We start from the raw sequence: 18,167 nt of genomic DNA on the forward strand, positions 1-18,167 counted from the left end.
GACACCAGGGAACAAAATCAGCATAGCAGAACATGACCCCAAAGGTAGGATTGTCCCACCAAAATCATAACTGTTGGGGGTCCTGGTGAAAGTAAGGGATCAAGTGACTGACACTTAGGGTCAAGCTCACTGAGCATAAGACACACAAACTGAATGCAGTTGACCATGGGACTGAAAGTAATGGTTCTGTACTACAAATCTCATCCTTCTTCTAGTTGGCCACTTTTTCAAAGAGGTTGATAGGAGTTATTTGCCAAAATATGACAGAGAACTAAGCTTGATTTTCTATTACAAAAGAAGAAAAAAATGAAATAGAAAAATAGTTGTTGATATAGGAATTTATAAATGCTGTCAAAATGTTTGTGCTGCAGTAAATTATTACACATTGATCTTACTATTATAAAAATAATACAATAAAAAGTTATATATAAGCAAAAGCGAAAAGTGCGTAAATGCAATCAAAAATATATATATCAATATCCCAGTGCGTCTAAAAGCAAACCAGTGTCAAGTCACCTTTAAACACTTACATACATGGAATTGGATACAAAGGAAGCAGGTTTGCGAACACGATGGATAAATACTGTTAAATCTGTAATATACAAAAAGCCTTCATAGGGCAATATATATTCATAACATACAAAATAAGAGTATAACTAGGAGCACTCACAATCTAATGAGCCTAATTAGTTGGCTCTGGACTGTAGCAGCATGTAAGGCACTCCAGTAAAGTAGTTGTGGTAGAGATGACGGTCCCCCAGCGAAGAGAATTTCTCCTTTTAGATAAAAGTTCAGGAACCGAAATAAATATAAAAGTAACTATTTATTAAGACATAAAATAAAATATAAAAGATAGCACAGCGCGTTTCGACCACTCTCATGGTCTTCCTCAGGTGAAATGCACATAGAAACCAATAACAGGTTTAAATACCCTATGCACAAATAACAAAACAATAAACATCTGTGTCCAAATCATGTAAATCCCACCCACATAGGTCCATATAAGGTGCTTCAGTTTTTTTTCCCTCTTTCTTCTTCCCCTTCCATCATGGGGGGTGTGTGTCCCAGGAAGGGGAAGAAGAAAGAGGAAAAAAAAACACTCATCATAAAGAGTTACTTTTATATTTATTTCGGTTCCTGAACTTTTATCTAAAAGGAGAAATTCTCTTCGCTGGGGGACCGTTATCTCTACCACAACTACTTTACTGGAGTGCCTTACATGCTTCTACAGTCCAGAGCCGACTAATTAGGCTCATTAGATTGTGAGTGCTCCTAGTTATACTCTTATTTTGTATGTTATGAATATATATTGCCCTATGAAGGCTTTTTGTATATTACAGATTTAACAGTATTTATCCATCGTGTTCGCAAACCTGCTTCCTTTGTATCCAAAATGTTATATATATATATTATGTGCACATGAACTGCGTGGTACATAGTGTACATCCATATCGGGAGAGAGATGATTTCCTCTGGGAGATTTACGCCATTATTAGCAGTGAATTAAAATTTCGCTTCCTTCGTGATGTAATCAGTTACTATTTCTCCAACCATCTCATTTGACACCAGTACTGTGTTTACTCAGAATCTTTCTTTAACCATCGTCTCTGCAAAAATAAAAAAAAAAGTAAAAAGAAGCGTTATCACTCTCCTATCTTTTTTTTTGTTTGACAAATAGATTTCCCCAGTGAAATTGTTTGTATTTGTCCCATCACATCAAAGCTACCTGGTCATGTCAAGAAAAAAAAAAGTCTTTATTTTCTTGAAAATACTGCCTTAACTGTATTTATCCTTCTATTGCTCTGTCTATATTTCTTCTCATCCTGCTGCTGTCAGACTCTGGCCTTCTGCTAAAGCAGCTACTAATCTGTGGAATATCTTCATAAAATTAGAACCGGACTTTTCCCATTAACCTGAATTTATAGTTTAAACTCCGGAAGAGAGATAAAAAAAAAGGCTTTATCAGCTCTCATTTTTACTTATTTTAATGCTTTTAATTCCCCCCTCCCCCCTGCTTTTTGCAATAAAAGAAGAGATAATTAGTGTGTTGCCTGAACGTTGCCAATTTAAGACATATTTTAACAGTTTCTTGTTCATAAATGAGTCCTTGCCTGTTTCACTTAGGATCTGGATGCTGTGACTTCCAGAATGGTAATGTAATGCAGTATGGTGTATCTGGCAGTACATTCATTCATGCTGTGAATAATTGCCCTTCATTGCTAATAATATTTTATTTGTAAGAGACAGTTTATAGGTGGATAAATCAATCAGTTCAATTTAAGTGAACTAGCATTAAGTGATCTTTAACCCTTTAACGCCTGCCTTAAATGATCTGTTTCACTGGCCCTATAGAGGTTCTAGATGTTTTAACAATAATTTATCACTGCAAAGGGACAGCTGGGTTTTATGCCATTAACTTTACGGTGATATCCATGTGATGCAATCTATTGTTATAGCAATCATGTGCTGTATTGATTACTCCATTTATTATTATTAAACTTCAAAAGAAGATCTGTCTTGCAGTACAAATACTGCATTCTGTATATTGTGCTTACACAATTAGCAAATGATGCTTTGTTCCGTTTTCAGAATAAACAGGTGGTACTAGTTTTCTGTGTCTCATTGTGTATTTTTGCTTTGTTTTACTAATTGTGTATGGATATTTCCAGAAGAGGAAACAATATTTTACAGTGTATGGTTTACATTCTGAGTTATATGTAGTTTGATGCTACAGTTGATCTAAAAGGACACTCCAGACACTATAGTCACTACAACTTATGTAAACGGTTATGGACGTCATAAAAAGACTATGGACATAGTATTTCTGTTTTGTGGCTTTGTTGGCACTGCAAAATTCAGTTAGGCAGAAAGGGCCACAGTAATTTGGCATGACTAAATCCTTCTATAGACATGCATACATACCCGTTAATTCGCACACTTAAATATACACATATCGTGTCCATAAACAATATTTTACGGCAGATTCAAATCTGTGCTGCACGAGGGTTTTTAAAAAAAAGTAAAATATGCAGGTAATTGGCTAAAGGTGATATGATTGGCATGACCAAATCCTTCTTTAGAGCAGTGCTTGCAGCCAATTAGGGATTACATTCATAAATGTAATATTTGTAAGAACATGCGTCCACAATTGGCCTTTAGTGTCTGCATTACTGTATTTGTGTGATTTCACAAACATTTACATATTACACAGATAAATCAGAGATACAAACTTAAATTCACAAGCAGATACATCTACCCAATATGACTGCATTGTCTGTGTATACATTCACAGACATGCATACACACCCGTTAATTTGCACACTTAAATATACACATATCGTGTCCATAAACAATATTTTATGGTAGATTCAAATCTGTGCTGCACAAGGGTTTTTTTGTTTTTTTTTAGTAAAATGTATAGGCAATTGGCTAAAGGTTATGTGCAGCCAATACAGGTGGTTAGTTGACGGAGATGTGCAGCCAATACTGGTGATTAGTTAAAGGAGATGTACAGCCAATCCTGGTGGTTAGTTGAAGAAGAAGTGCAGCCAATCCTGGTGGTTAGTTGAAGAAGAAGTGCAGCCAATCCTGGTGGTTAGTTGAAGGAGATGTGCAGCCTATCCTGCTGTCAAATGAAGTAGATGGGCAGCCAATCCTGGTGGTTAGTTGAAGGAGAGGTGCAGCCTATCCTGCTGTCAGTTGAAGGAGATGTGCAGCCAATCCTGGTGGTTAGTTGAAGGAGATGTGCAGCCAATACTGGTGGTTAGTTGAAGAAGAAGTGCAGCCAATCCTGGTGGTTAGTTGAAGGAGATGTGCAGCCTATCCTGCTGTCAATTGAAGGAGATGGGCAGCCAATCCTGGTGGTTAGTTGAAGGAGAGGCACAGCCTATCCTGCTGTCAGTTGAAGGAGATGTGCAGCCAATCCTGGTGGTTAGTTGAAGGAGATGTGCAGCCTATACTGGTAATTAGTTGAAGGAGATGTGCAGCGAATTCTGGTGGTTAGTTGAAGAAGAAGTGCAGCCAATCCTGGTGGTTAGTTGAAGGAGATGTGCAGCCTATCCTGCTGTCAATTGAAGGAGATGTGCAGCCAATCCTGGTGGTTAGTTAAAGAAGTGAGCAGCCAGAAAATTCTTAATCTTCAGAAAACTCAGAATAACTCAGAATAATTGTGGCTGTATTAATACCGCTTTTTATAGAAAGACTCACAAGAATGTGTTGCTTGGAAAAAAAGTAGGATCAAAATAGGTCAAAGGAATTGGTTGTTATGAGAGGCAGTAACAAGTTACACATATTACTAAATTTAACCCTTTAAACTGCAGCCCTATCTGCCTAATGGCAAACATGTCGCATATACCATAAAAATATAAATATGTTACATTTCAAAGAAAATAGCAGTGAAATATCTTAACACGAACAGTTAACTTGCTTGTGGGTTTCAAGAGGCCAATAGGCAGACTATTCAATTTGGAAATTCTAACATATCAGAGGGGAGTTGAATAAATATTCATTTATTTAGTGTTGAAATATAAATACATCATGTTTATTTGCCTCTGCATATCTTTCTCTGTGCACAGTATATAATCCACAACTATATACTTCATTGGCTTTATTACATATTTTATCCCATATGGAATCAAGGATGTGCTCATTCTAACACAATCCTTTGCTGTGATAACTGTCATGAGCAGATTCTTAAGTCGTGACTGCCCTCTACTGAAATATATGAAGCTGTCTGATAATGAACAGTTTGCATTAATGACTAGCAATGTAGAATTCCAGTGTTTTCTGGCATAATTTAACTAAGCCATACACGATCATTTAGGGCAAGATGATCATGAAATGTTGTCATTCAAATAGACCAGTGCAGATATAGCTTCACTGATATAATCACAAGTTAGGGAAAATTATTTGTTGTAGTTTGACCAAATCCAAAGTGACCACAACTAGTATGTTGAATTTAGTTTGTGACATATTTTATTTGACCCACCAGCTTATTGACAACTTGTAGCAGTGAGGTGGATGGATGGGGGAAGCGGGGTGCTGGATCAGGGATGTATACGATTGCTCAATGAATGTATCTCACCATAAGCAACAGTAATACTGTCTTATTAAATATATTCCATTAGAAGATATGGTAAAAATGTCTCAATTAATATATCCAACTGCAAATAGTAATAATATCTCTGTAATTAAATATCTCATTATATTGCAATGAATTAATTTGCCATTACAAAAATATTAGCATTGTCTCTTTTGATGTCTCCAGGCACTTCCAATGATCTCTTTCTTTGGGAAGATATCTTATTCTTCAGTATGTACTGACTACTTTGTACTGAAGTCTACTTATGTTGCAACCCACACTACCCCACTACTGTCAGGATACTTGTGGATGCAGTATGATCTGTCGATAACGATCTGTCAATGGGGCATTTAACACTGTTATTCCCTGGCATCATTTAAGCATTTAACAAGCTTGCTTTCATCTTCCCAACAACGCCCAACATGTACCTTTTGTTGTCACTGGAATGACGCTGGCCAACAGTGTTCCTTTTACACCTAAATATACCTTTAGTTCTATTTTACTAGTTCCCTATCGTGTTTACTGCTCCTCAAGAATGTGTTTATGATCTTGAATAGCATTTACTGGCTTTGACCCGGCTCTTTTTTGACCTGTCCTGGCTTGCCTTATTGTTCTGTCTCCCTTCTATATTTCTTGACCTCAACCTGTATCTGACTTTACTTCACATGCTTGCATAATAAGAATGTTTCAGGAAGTTTCCAGGATTCCATAATCGAAAAAAAATGAATCCAAAAATAGTTCATACATTTCATACTCAAATTTTACATTTTCATCTCATTCTAAAAATAATTTCACGTAAAGAATGTATATTCCAGCTTCAGCCTTATTGGTAGATCCATAAATGATATGCCAGTTTCAGGTGATGCTTGCGTTTTGTCATATTGTCATTGTCTGTAGAAGCAAATTCAAAACTTATCACACGGAAGTCAGTGCTCTGGAACCAAAGAATGCTCCTCATACTAGACAAGACGGGATTCTTCTGTAATGTCTTCTTCAAATGAAAGGCCAGGAGGGCCTAGTCCAAAGAAGCATCTCACTTGATAGGGAAGTGGTGTACCAAAGGGCATTTCTTGAAATGTGACAATGAAAATGCTTTATTGCTAGTCCCCCTGTAGAGCTACTTCTATCCTTAGGAATGTATCTGAGGTAATGTGTGTAATGGGTATAGCAACCAAACCAAATTGCACATACACCTAGTGCAGCCTCCTCAAGCTACCGATTATCTAGCAACAAATAAACTCAAGATGTAGTCCTATTTCAGAAAGTACTAGGACTCTGAACTTTCCAGAGCATAGAGCTGCTTTGATGAGTGCAACATAGATCAAAGAATACCATGAGCTATAGTGGGATAATTGAGGTACTGACAGGACAATATATTATAGAGTGTACCATTATCCTGAGGCCAACACTTTTTACATTGTTTCTCCATTTAATGGAACATGTTCAAGCCCAATCCAAGCAATTATTGACAGTGCCAATATTCTAGTTCCATGTCAGAATTTTTATTTTGTTTCTGAACACTAACGATGATTTAAAGGGGAACAGTCACTTTCTATGATTTTTAATAGTATGCTTGCTTATCCCTGTATTTAACAAATATGTTTTTATGAGTTGTGAAAAATAAAATTAAATGTAGAAATCTATACCTCTTTACTCTGCAACTGGATGCCTCAATCTTGGATCTCTGTTAGTTATTGTTATAAGTGCTATCCTTTCCATCCAGAATAGAGAAGTCAAAGAGAGAAGATGATAAATGTTTCTTTTTTCTTCTAATTTACAATGCCTGCCCTAGCTTTACTACTGTATGAGTGAACTGGATTGTGATGCAATTTGCTAAATTTTTAATATTTAAAATAAATTAACAAAAACACCTTAAATTTCTCCTGGTTACAAATTATAACCCATGCAGTAGTCAGGGGTGCAGGACTTCCCTTCTTTATAAATATGCGCCAGCTATTCTCAACAAATTCTCTAATGGCTCATCTGTCCTGAAAAATCTAGCACTGTCAAGAATGTATTAACTGTCCAATCAAAAAAGTGAATATAGAAGATCTCAACCCTGCCTCCTGGATCTCAAACCGTACTATTCTAGTCAATTAGAGCACCACTAGAGTCTGCAAATCGATGACAGAATATTGCATATTCTGTTCACACATTAGATAGGGTGTCTGGATTGAGCATAAGTAACAGATGGTATCAATATTAACAACGGCGAGCCACCTAACAACAACAAGAAGAACTATATATTATAAGAAATAATTTTCTCCAGAGAGTCCAAGCAGTGACACTGTAGGTTCAGTGGTGTATTTTGGATTTGTGCTGCCCTAGGCACGACTAAATTCGGGCACCCCCAAAATCAAAATTTGCCCCCAATACATGTCAAGGCCATTTTCTTGACTGACAGACACATGCCCTCATTGATACATGCACTGATATACTATCGCTGACAGATACACAGTCATTGGCACACACATACAGTCATTGGCACACATTGTTTAACCAACACACACTTTCACTGACAGACACACACTGACACACCCACTCACTGATAGGCACACACTCTCAGATTCACATAACATAACATACACACACTGACACACACTAACAGACACACCCATTCTCACTCACAGACACACACTGACAGCTACACTTACTGACTCACTCGCAGTATGGTGGAAAGCCCCAGAACACGAGGCAAACAAGGCATTTGTCTGGGAGCTTGGGGTGGCATTTTTTGGCGCCCCCCCTAAAAAGTGCCACCCTAGGCAAATGCCTTGTTTGCCTTGTGGTAAAAACATCCCTGTGTAGGTTCAAGATTTTCAGTAGCAGGGGTGTTTGAATGTAAAACTCAAATGTTGATGGGCTACAATTCCCACTGATTATGACAATTTGTAGTAGTCATAAGCCAAAGCACTGCAGTTAGTCACCTCTAGAATAAGACATTTTGGGCAGTCCCTTCAGGCCATAGCTGCTTATTCTGAGAAAACTAGTCAGATCTGTATAACATGACCACGAATATATATTCATTTTCTTTTCTAATTTGTCTTCTTCATTTTCTTTTTTTCCCCTCACATTTCATCAGGAATACTCTACCAGGGACTCGTTCCCGACCAATGCCCAATAAATAAAGTACTGTCACAAAATTACTTATTGGCCAAGGGCATAGGACACAGCCTTATTGATTCCCACAGGCAAGTAACATTAACGTATTCATAAACATGTATATTTATCCTATCACAAAGAAGACACATAACTGAATTTCCTGAGCTCTAGTCCTGTTTGATGATTGCTGACTGCAGCGCATGTCGACCAAAGTCCGTGAGGCAGCTACAACAATACAGAGTGAAGAGGGAGGAAGGGTTGGACAATCTGGGTATGGTGCTACCTCGCTGCCCTTGTGGTAAGTGATAGATTCCCTCTCAGCATAAATGTTATATTTGCAAGCTGCTTCCTTTTGTTGCACTTTACTTGACCTGGCCAGCAGTTATGGGCCCCTTACCTATAGGTTCATCTATCTGTCACTGATTTTTACAGCATTATAAAACTAATGTTTGAAATAAAATTACGTTGTTATCAATATGCAATCTTTTTGCCATTTTGGTAATTGTACTACCTGAATGAGTATTTTATCAGATTTTTAAAAGTGTTTACATTTGCATACAGTTATTAACCTTTACATTTGCCATTGATATGTGCTTTTGACCAAGACTGCAAGAAGCAATGTCATTTGAATTAATGCTTTCTTTTCTAATTAGCGCAATGAAACTTAATGGTATTTTTAACAACATTTAGTTTACCGTGAGTTACAAACGCAACAGTCAAGGATTAGAATCAACCTGACATCGCCGACGCTTTGATTAATCAGTTGTAAATAACATATGGTTCCCAAAACATGATAATTGTGTCCAACCCAGCACTTTCTTTTGCATGTGTGCCATTTTCAAGTGTGCTGCACTGCAATTTTACACTTCTTAGCAATGTGCTCTGACATTTGCGAGATTGAACACTGAAAAGTAAATGACAGAAAAAAAAAAAATATATCAACAGCTGCTAGAGATCCAAGCAGAAGTTACATAAAATCGGATGACAAATAAGTACTGTTAAACTTAGTTTTCCACAGTACAGATCACAAGTGTCTATGTGTAGTGCTTAAAGGGACACTCCAAGCCCCAAAGTAATGTGCGCTGTTCACATTTTTATGATGCAAGATTGACATATGTCTCTTTCTCTCTTACAAATATCACTACAGCCATAAGCCTACCTCCTTGCTAAGAAACATTAAAAGGGGTAGACATGCTTCCACCTGTGAGCAACAGAATTATAGTCAAACTGCATATGTTTGTATGTCCAAAGTTTCCTGAATGGACCATATGGATATAAGTTGATATCAGCAGCACATTCAGTCATCAATTCTAATGAACGGAACTGCTGCAAAGTGCTTAATGCATAGCCCATAAACCTCTGATGAACAATAGTTTATTAATTATTGAAAATAATGTAATGGCTAGGGTTGACTTTACAGAGCTCTTTGCAGCAAGCTGTAAATCCTGGGTGTTTGCAGTAAAAATTATTTTATCTATTTTTTTTCTTGTAATTGTTTTTCTTCTTTTTCATGCATTTTCTTTTAGTTTAATGTGTATTTATATAATACATTAAAATGGGATATATCAAGCCTTGGGGTCCCTTTAACATGCTTAGACAAAGAGATATAACACAGATAGATATATAAGAGAAAAACCCATTGACCCATCCTATCTACCTTTTTCAAAGACATAATTATTTTACATATTTTTACTCCAGGATGGCCTTAAGCTTAAAGGACACATCACAAACAATGACAATGTCCCCTCCATGGGTCCTCCCCCTCCGGAACCCCAATCCCTTTGTCCCCTGTTCCCCCCACTCAATACCCCCTCCCAGGGTCCTCCCCCTACCAGGGGACTGTGTGTGTGACAGGAACTCCAGTCCCTTTGTCCCAGGTTTCCGCCACCCATTCTCAGGGTTTTCCACCTCCGGGGACCAGGGGATCTTTATCCACTCCCTTTATCCCACCCTCTGTACCTGGGAGTCCCAGCGCAGGAAAGTTTCCTGCCTCTGTGACTCCCAGCTATAGAAAGCCCGCCAAACCACCATTGTCCCCAAGAGAGTGTCCCCACCAATCTCAGGGACCCCCAGAATGGTAACCACCTCCGCTCTTGGGGTCCCTGGGTGTAACCAGACAAGGGAAGTGCCTCCTTTTAGGACACAAATGATCCTCCTGGCCGCCGTTCGTCTATACGAATGGTGGCCGCCCAGGGAAGCACTCATTAATTACTTCCCTTGCGGTTTAACACTTATGTTGCAAGTTGGCAACGTTCTAATTGATTGGTGTGAACCCTCCAAGGGGCACTGGGGAGGTCCTCGTTCAGGAACTGAACGAGGTAGGAAGCAATCCACAAATGTTCCCCCTAGATGGCGTTCGTCTAACGGGCCGCAACACAGGGTCGGCATGCACCGAGGCTTCCCTTGTGGTTTGTGGTTTTGACACCTCATTATGTGGTGTGAACGTTCTAAGACCTTCTAAATGAGGTTTCGTGGTGGTCCCCATTCGGGAGACGAACATAACTCATTCGTATTGGCTCTCCCAAACGGGGAGCAGGTAAAACACAGGAATATAACACAATACAGGGTGAATAACACATAGCAATTCACGAACAACCAGCGGTCCCGCCACAACAACTACCTTCAAATCTTTTAACGTCCATTCAGCCATCTTACAAATTGAAATCATGCCATTTTGCTATAGTAATCAAATGTTTTGTTTTTTTTCAACAATTTTATATACAACTTTATTGCATAATAACACAACTAACAAATAGAGACTTATACCACTATATATTTGTCATTTATGATCTAACCATTGTCTTTTGAGCATGTGATTACCAAGATTATTTTATGTATTAGTGCAAAATCTGGTCTGTGACACAAACCAGCATGTGCTTTTCTTGTTCACATGATTCATGTCAATCAGAACTTAGACATAACCAACTGACAATGGCACACTGATTTAACCCCTTCATGACCGTTGATGGTTCAGGATCGTCATCGGAAAGTCCTGAACAGTCATAATGGTATTATGTACTAACCCGATCGCCGTTGTTCCCCTGTACATCGGCATTGCTACCGGTGAGGGGAGACTGCCGGACAGCCAAGGCAGTCTCCCCTCTGCGAATTAGGACCCCACGGCCATGTGATCGCTCAACAGAGCAGTCACATGGCCACAATTGGTGTCCAAGTATCTGCCCTTGCTTAACAATTGAGTTTCTGATGCAGACAAATCGCATTTGGAGAGGTTGAATACTGGAATTACTTGTGAACTGGTGGTTTCCCTCTGAGACCAGTGGCATTTTCCTTTCTGTCTGTCAGGATCGGGTCAGGGATCCAACACGCAGAGTACAAAGAGTAGCTGATACGTATACCGGTCCTAGAATGGCCGGACTTAACGTATAACTACGATAGAATGGTCAGAGACAAGCCGAGGTCGAGGGAACGAGAAGACAGGTAAGCGAGAGACAAGCCGGGTCAAGGATAACAGAAAGACAGGAGAGTAAATACCAAAGCCGGGTCGGAACCAAAAGACAAGAGAATAACAAAGCACTGTGTGACTAGGCGGACTAGAACCACGACAGGGCAATGAGTGAATGAGAGAGCCACTGTTAAGTATCCTGGCTAGGGAGAGAAGACACGCCTCCGGCGAGTCCTGATTCGTCTCCCGAGATTTGAGTGACAGGACGTTCCGGGTTGGCGTCATGACGTCTACCTCCGGTCCTCCTGTTATAAAAGGAAGTGACTCCCTCGCGGCCGGCGTTAGCAAGACCGAGTGAACCGCGAGGGGCCGAGGAGACATGCCGTCCGGACGGATAAACTTCTAAGTCTCTACCTCTCTCAGAGGTAGAGACCTCAGGTACCCTGACAGTACCCCCCCTCTCAGATACGCCCACCGGGCGGAAGGAGCCGGGGCGAGATGGAAAGCGGGAGTGAAATGCCCTGCGAAGGCGAGGAGCATGAACATCCTCTTGTGGTACCCAACTCCTCTCCTCAGGACCATATCCCTTCCAGTCAACTAAATATTGTACTCTCCCCCGGGATACACGAGAATCAATAATGGAGTTAACCTCATACTCCTCCTGACCCTCCACCTGAACAGGGCGCGGAGGGGCGATTGTGGAGGAGAATCTGTTACAGATAAGAGGTTTCAGCAATGACACGTGAAAGGAGTTCGGGATGCGTAAAGTAGCAGGGAGAGCTAGACGATACGCCACTGGGTTAATTCGAGTCAAGATCCTGTAGGGACCAATATAACAAGGAGCGAATTTCATGGAAGGAACTTTAAGACGAATATTCCTAGTACTCAACCAAACTCTATCGCCTGGAACAAAATTCGGAGCCGCCCTTCTACGTTTGTCAGCATGTTTCTTAACCAGTACAGAATTGTGTAGAAGAATCTGTCGAGTCTGATCCCACAACTTCCTCAAATTGGCCACATGGACATCAACCGACGGCACTCCTTGGGAAGGAGAAACCGAGGGAAGAATAGATGGATGAAAGCCATAGTTCATGAAGAAGGGGCTTGAATGCGTAGAGTCACAAACGAGATTGTTGTGCGCAAACTCCGCCCAAGGAATCAAACCGACCCAATCGTCCTGGTGTTCGGAAACAAAACAACGTAAGTATTGCTCAATCTTCTGGTTGGTTCGTTCGGCAGCTCCGTTAGACTGAGGATGATAGGCGGACGAAAAATTCAATTTGATGCCTAATTGAGAACAGAACGACCTCCAAAAACGTGAAACAAATTGGGAGCCTCTATCAGAAGTGATCTCCGAGGGAATCCCATGCAAGCGAAAAATCTCTTTAGCAAAGATTTCCGCCAATTCAGGAGAAGTCGGGAGTTTAGGCAAAGGTACGAAATGTGCCATCTTGGTAAATCTATCGACTACGGTGAGGATAACCGTGTGCTTTTTAGAAACAGGCAAATCCACAATAAAGTCCATTGCCACACAGGACCAAGGTTTGTCAGGAATTTCCAGAGGTTGTAGAAGACCACACGGAAGTGAATGCGGTAGTTTAGTTTTAGTACAGACCACACAAACTCCGATAAAATCCTTAATATCCCTCCGTAACGAAGGCCACCAGAAATCCTTGGAGATCAAAGAATACGTCTTGCGAACACCCGGATGGCCAGCCACCTTACTCTCGTGAAGACACTGTAAGAGCTCCAATTGGAGTTCAGGAGGAACGAAAAGTCTGGAAGCCGGAGTCAGTCTAGGTGCCAGATGCTGCAAGCTCCTTATCTGATCAAGAAGCGGAGAATGGACTTTGAGAGTAGTGTTAGCGATAATGTTGCACCTGGGTACTATAGAGGACAAAACCGGCTCAGATACGGCAGCAGGTTCATATTGGCGAGATAAGGCGTCGGCTTTAGAATTCTTGGAACCTGGCCTATATGTGAGTACGTAGTTGAAGTGAATGAGGAATATGGACCAACGAGCCTGTCTAGATGATAGATGTTTAGCCTCTCCAATATAGGATAAGTTTTTATGATCTGTCAAAATAGTAACAGGATGCAAAGTACCCTCCAATAAATGTCTCCACTCCTTCAAGGCCATTATAACCGCTAGTAGTTCCCTGTCACCAATGCCATATCTGCTCTCAGTACCTGACAATTTTTTGGAAAAGTATCCACAAGGATGTAAAGGCTTATCTACACCCAACCTTTGGGACAGAACAGCACCTATACCAGTCTCAGAAGCGTCAACTTCGAGTAGGAAAGGTAGTGTAGTATCAGGGTGAACTAAAATTGGTGCGGAAGCAAACAGCTCCTTGAGTGTCCTAAAAGCCAGAAGTGCTTCAGTAGACCAATTCTTAGTATCAGCCCCTTGTTTGGTCATATTGGTGATGGGAGCGATGATAGAGGAGTAACCCTTAATGAAACGTCTGTAGTAATTGGAGAAACCAATAAATCTCTGGATAGCCTTGAGTCCCTTAGGTAAAGGCCAATCTAATATGGATTGGAGCTTCTCAGGATCCATTTCAAACCCCTCCCCCGAAATTACATAACCAAGAAAGGTAGTTTGGGATTGGTCAAAGCTGCATTTCTCTAGTTTGCAGTATAAGCCATGCTGAAGAAGTTTATGTAAAACCCTTCTGACTTGTCCGTGGTGAGTTTCAATATCCCTGGAATGTATAAGTATATCATCAAGGTATACAATCACACAGTCATCCTGAAACTCCCTAAGAACCTCATTAATAAGGTCCTGAAATACCGCCGGGGCATTGCAGAGACCAAAAGGCATTACAGTATACTCATAGTGCCCATAACGAGTATTGAATGCAGTTTTCCACTCGTCACCGTCGTGGATTCTCACCAAATTATAAGCACCTCTAAGGTCTAACTTAGTGAAAATTTTAGAACTTTTTAATCGATCAAAAAGCTCGGTGATCAAGGGGATCGGATATACATTTCTGATGGTTATCTTGTTAAGACCTCGGTAGTCAATGCAGGGTCTTAAAGAACCATCCTTCTTTTTAACAAAAAAAAATCCAGCCCCAGCAGGCGAGGAGGATCTTCTAATGAACCCCTTGTCTAGGTTTTCACGAATGTACTCCTCTAGAACTAAGTTTTCATTCGTAGACAAAGGGTATACATGACCCCTGGGGGGCATGGTACCAGAAAGTAAATTAATTTTGCAATCAAAAGGCCTATGTGGTGGCAAGGTATCAGCCTTTCCTTTGTCAAATACTGCCTTTAAATCTTGATACAAAGACGGTATCTGTACTTTGGTAGAGTCGGTAGCGTTATTAAGTGAGTTGACACTACAAAGAGGTGACACTTTCTTTAAACAATTCTCTTGACAATCCTGACCCCACGAAACTATTTCCCCTGATCTCCAATCTATAACGGGGTTGTGTCTTTTAAGCCAGGAGTATCCCAGGACTATGGGAACAGAAGGAGATGAAATGAGTAGTAGGGATATTTCCTCCTTGTGTAGAATACCAGTAGTTAAGTAAAGAGGTGTGGTCTCCCGGAAAATCACAGGCTCAACTAAAGGTCTACCATCAATGGCTTCAACAGCTAAGGGTGTCTTCCTTAACTGGGAAGGGATAGTGTGTTTGTTGAGAAACTTTTGGTCGATAAAACTCTCAGCAGCGCCGGAGTCTATCAATGCCATAGTCTCTAAAGTTCCCTTCTCCCAAGTTAAAGAGACCGGTAATAGGAGTCTATGTTCTTTGTAGTTATGAGTAGAGGACAAAATCGAAACACCCAAGGTCTGTCCTCTAGAGAAACTTAGGTGCGAGCGTTTCCCGGACGACTGGGACAGCTCAAACGTACATGACCTCTGGACCCACAATACATACACAGTCCCTCCCTTCTCCTGTACTGTCTCTCCTCCTCTGAGAGACGAGTAAGGCCTAGCTGCATAGATTCTGAAACCTGTGGATTTTTGGTTTCAGAACTTTGAAATGATGGTGCTAGTCTAAAGGAAGATTTACTGGTTCTATCTCGAGTATTCTGTCTCTCCCTTAGACGTTCGTCAATACGAGAGATAAAGGAAATTAAGTCCTCCAGATTCTCGGGAAGCTCTCTTGTCGCTACCTCATCAAGTATTACATCAGATAAACCATTTAAGAATACGTCTATATAGGCCTGTTCATTCCATTTTACCTCTGCCGCCAAAGACCTGAACTCTAGTGCGTAATCCACAAGTGTTTGGTTGTCTTGTCTAAGGCGCAACAGTAATCTGGCTGCATTGACCCTCCTGCCAGGAGGATCAAAAGTTCTTTTAAAAGCAGCTACAAAGGAATTATAGTTATAGACTAATGGATTATCATTCTCCCACAACGGATTAGCCCATCTCAGAGCTTTCTCAATGAGTAAGGTAATAATAAATCCCACTTTTGCCCTATCCGTAGGGTATGAACGGGGCTGTAGCTCGAAATGAATACTGATCTGGTTCAAAAAGCCACGACACCTCTCAGGAGAACCAGCATAACGTACAGGTGGGGTAACTCGGGAAGAAGCACCTACAGTAGCTACCTCTAGCCCTGAACCCACAGAAGAAGCAGACATATTACGCATCTCCTCAGGTGGATTAATAGGACGAGACAGCAGCGCCTGTAGTGCTAGGGCCATCTGATCCATCCTATGATCCATGGCGTCAAACCTAGGATCAGGAGAACCAAGCTGACAATTTGTACCTGCAGGATCCATGGCCCTGTCGTAATGTCAGGATCGGGTCAGGGATCCAACACGCAGAGTACAAAGAGTAGCTGATACGTATACCGGTCCTAGAATGGCCGGACTTAACGTATAACTACGATAGAATGGTCAGAGACAAGCCGAGGTCGAGGGAACGAGAAGACAGGTAAGCGAGAGACAAGCCGGGTCAAGGATAACAGAAAGACAGGAGAGTAAATACCAAAGCCGGGTCGGAACCAAAAGACAAGAGAATAACAAAGCACTGTGTGACTAGGCGGACTAGAACCACGACAGGGCAATGAGTGAATGAGAGAGCCACTGTTAAGTATCCTGGCTAGGGAGAGAAGACACGCCTCCGGCGAGTCCTGATTCGTCTCCCGAGATTTGAGTGACAGGACGTTCCGGGTTGGCGTCATGACGTCTACCTCCGGTCCTCCTGTTATAAAAGGAAGTGACTCCCTCGCGGCCGGCGTTAGCAAGACCGAGTGAACCGCGAGGGGCCGAGGAGACATGCCGTCCGGACGGATAAACTTCTAAGTCTCTACCTCTCTCAGAGGTAGAGACCTCAGGTACCCTGACACTGTCCGCGTCTAGTGTTGTTCCTATTGCGTGTTTTCCTTTGCTCCTTGTGACCGTAGGTGAAGGTGACATCTTGTCTTGATCCCTGGTTTGATCTAAAAAAGCTGGTCTGTTGTTTCCAGCTTGGTTAGCTTCACCCTCTGAGGCTGATTCCCCAGATGTGATGTCAATTGTTGTTAAATTGGGTTTCACTATTCTCTTGCGGAATCTTCTTGGTCTCCCTTTGTGTTCACCTGTTAAACAACGGTATACAGTGCCTTCTTGATAATCCAACTGAACCATCTCCATCTTTTGACGTTTGAATTTAATGAGTTGATTCTTATATTTAAGAACTTCCTCATTTAATTTCAAAATGGTATCAATTCCCTCCTGGGTACTCAATTGTAAAGCAAACTCTGTTTCTAAATTTTGGATTTTCATTCTAACTTCGACCAAGCCTTCCTTCACATCTTGTATAGTCACAAGCATTAGATCCAAAGAACATTTATTAAGTACTGAGGTCCAATTGCAACATACTTTAGCTTTGGACCTGCCTATAGTAGGGATACTCCTCATTCTGAACCCCCGGGGTATTTGTTTGGCCCTATGGTAGTCGGATAGGAACGTACCATGAAGGTCCAAGTCTACCTCTTTTTTCATTAATTTCAACATTTTAAAATAAATGTCACGTAGGGTTATTGTGACTGGGAATTCCCGGCTTGTAGTGTTCCACAGGATTTCCTCAGCTTGAGCGTCATCAAATTGCAAAGTGTTAGGTTGTGATGCACTAGCACCAGTTTGCACTAAGAAATCCTCCATCTTAATTGATAATTATTTCTAGGAGTTTGAGAAAAAATCAGTAGTCCAATTTGTGCGGACAGCAGATGAAATAATCTTGTTAAAAAAACCTTTTATTAGTATGCATTAAAACAGTGGGTGTTGCTACCACTTTAAGAAAAAAACAATATATAGTAAAAACATCAGGCACTGCAAATTAACCCAAAAAGGAAATAAGCTAGTGCTGTTATTCATGCTGTTATTTATTAAAATAAAAAAAAAATAATGTTAATAAAAATATAGTTATATATGTCTATATATCTTTATATATATGTAATGTAATACTAAGTGTATTTATATATTAATATATACATATATTAATATAAAAATGCACTTATAATTAAATTACACACACACACACACATATATATAAATATATATATATATATATATATTGTATATATATATATATATATATATATATATATATTATAAAATACAAATAATAAGTAAATT

This window comes from Pelobates fuscus, chromosome 1, assembly GCF_036172605.1.
Source record: "Pelobates fuscus isolate aPelFus1 chromosome 1, aPelFus1.pri, whole genome shotgun sequence".
In the NCBI taxonomy this organism is placed as follows: domain Eukaryota; kingdom Metazoa; phylum Chordata; class Amphibia; order Anura; family Pelobatidae; genus Pelobates; species Pelobates fuscus.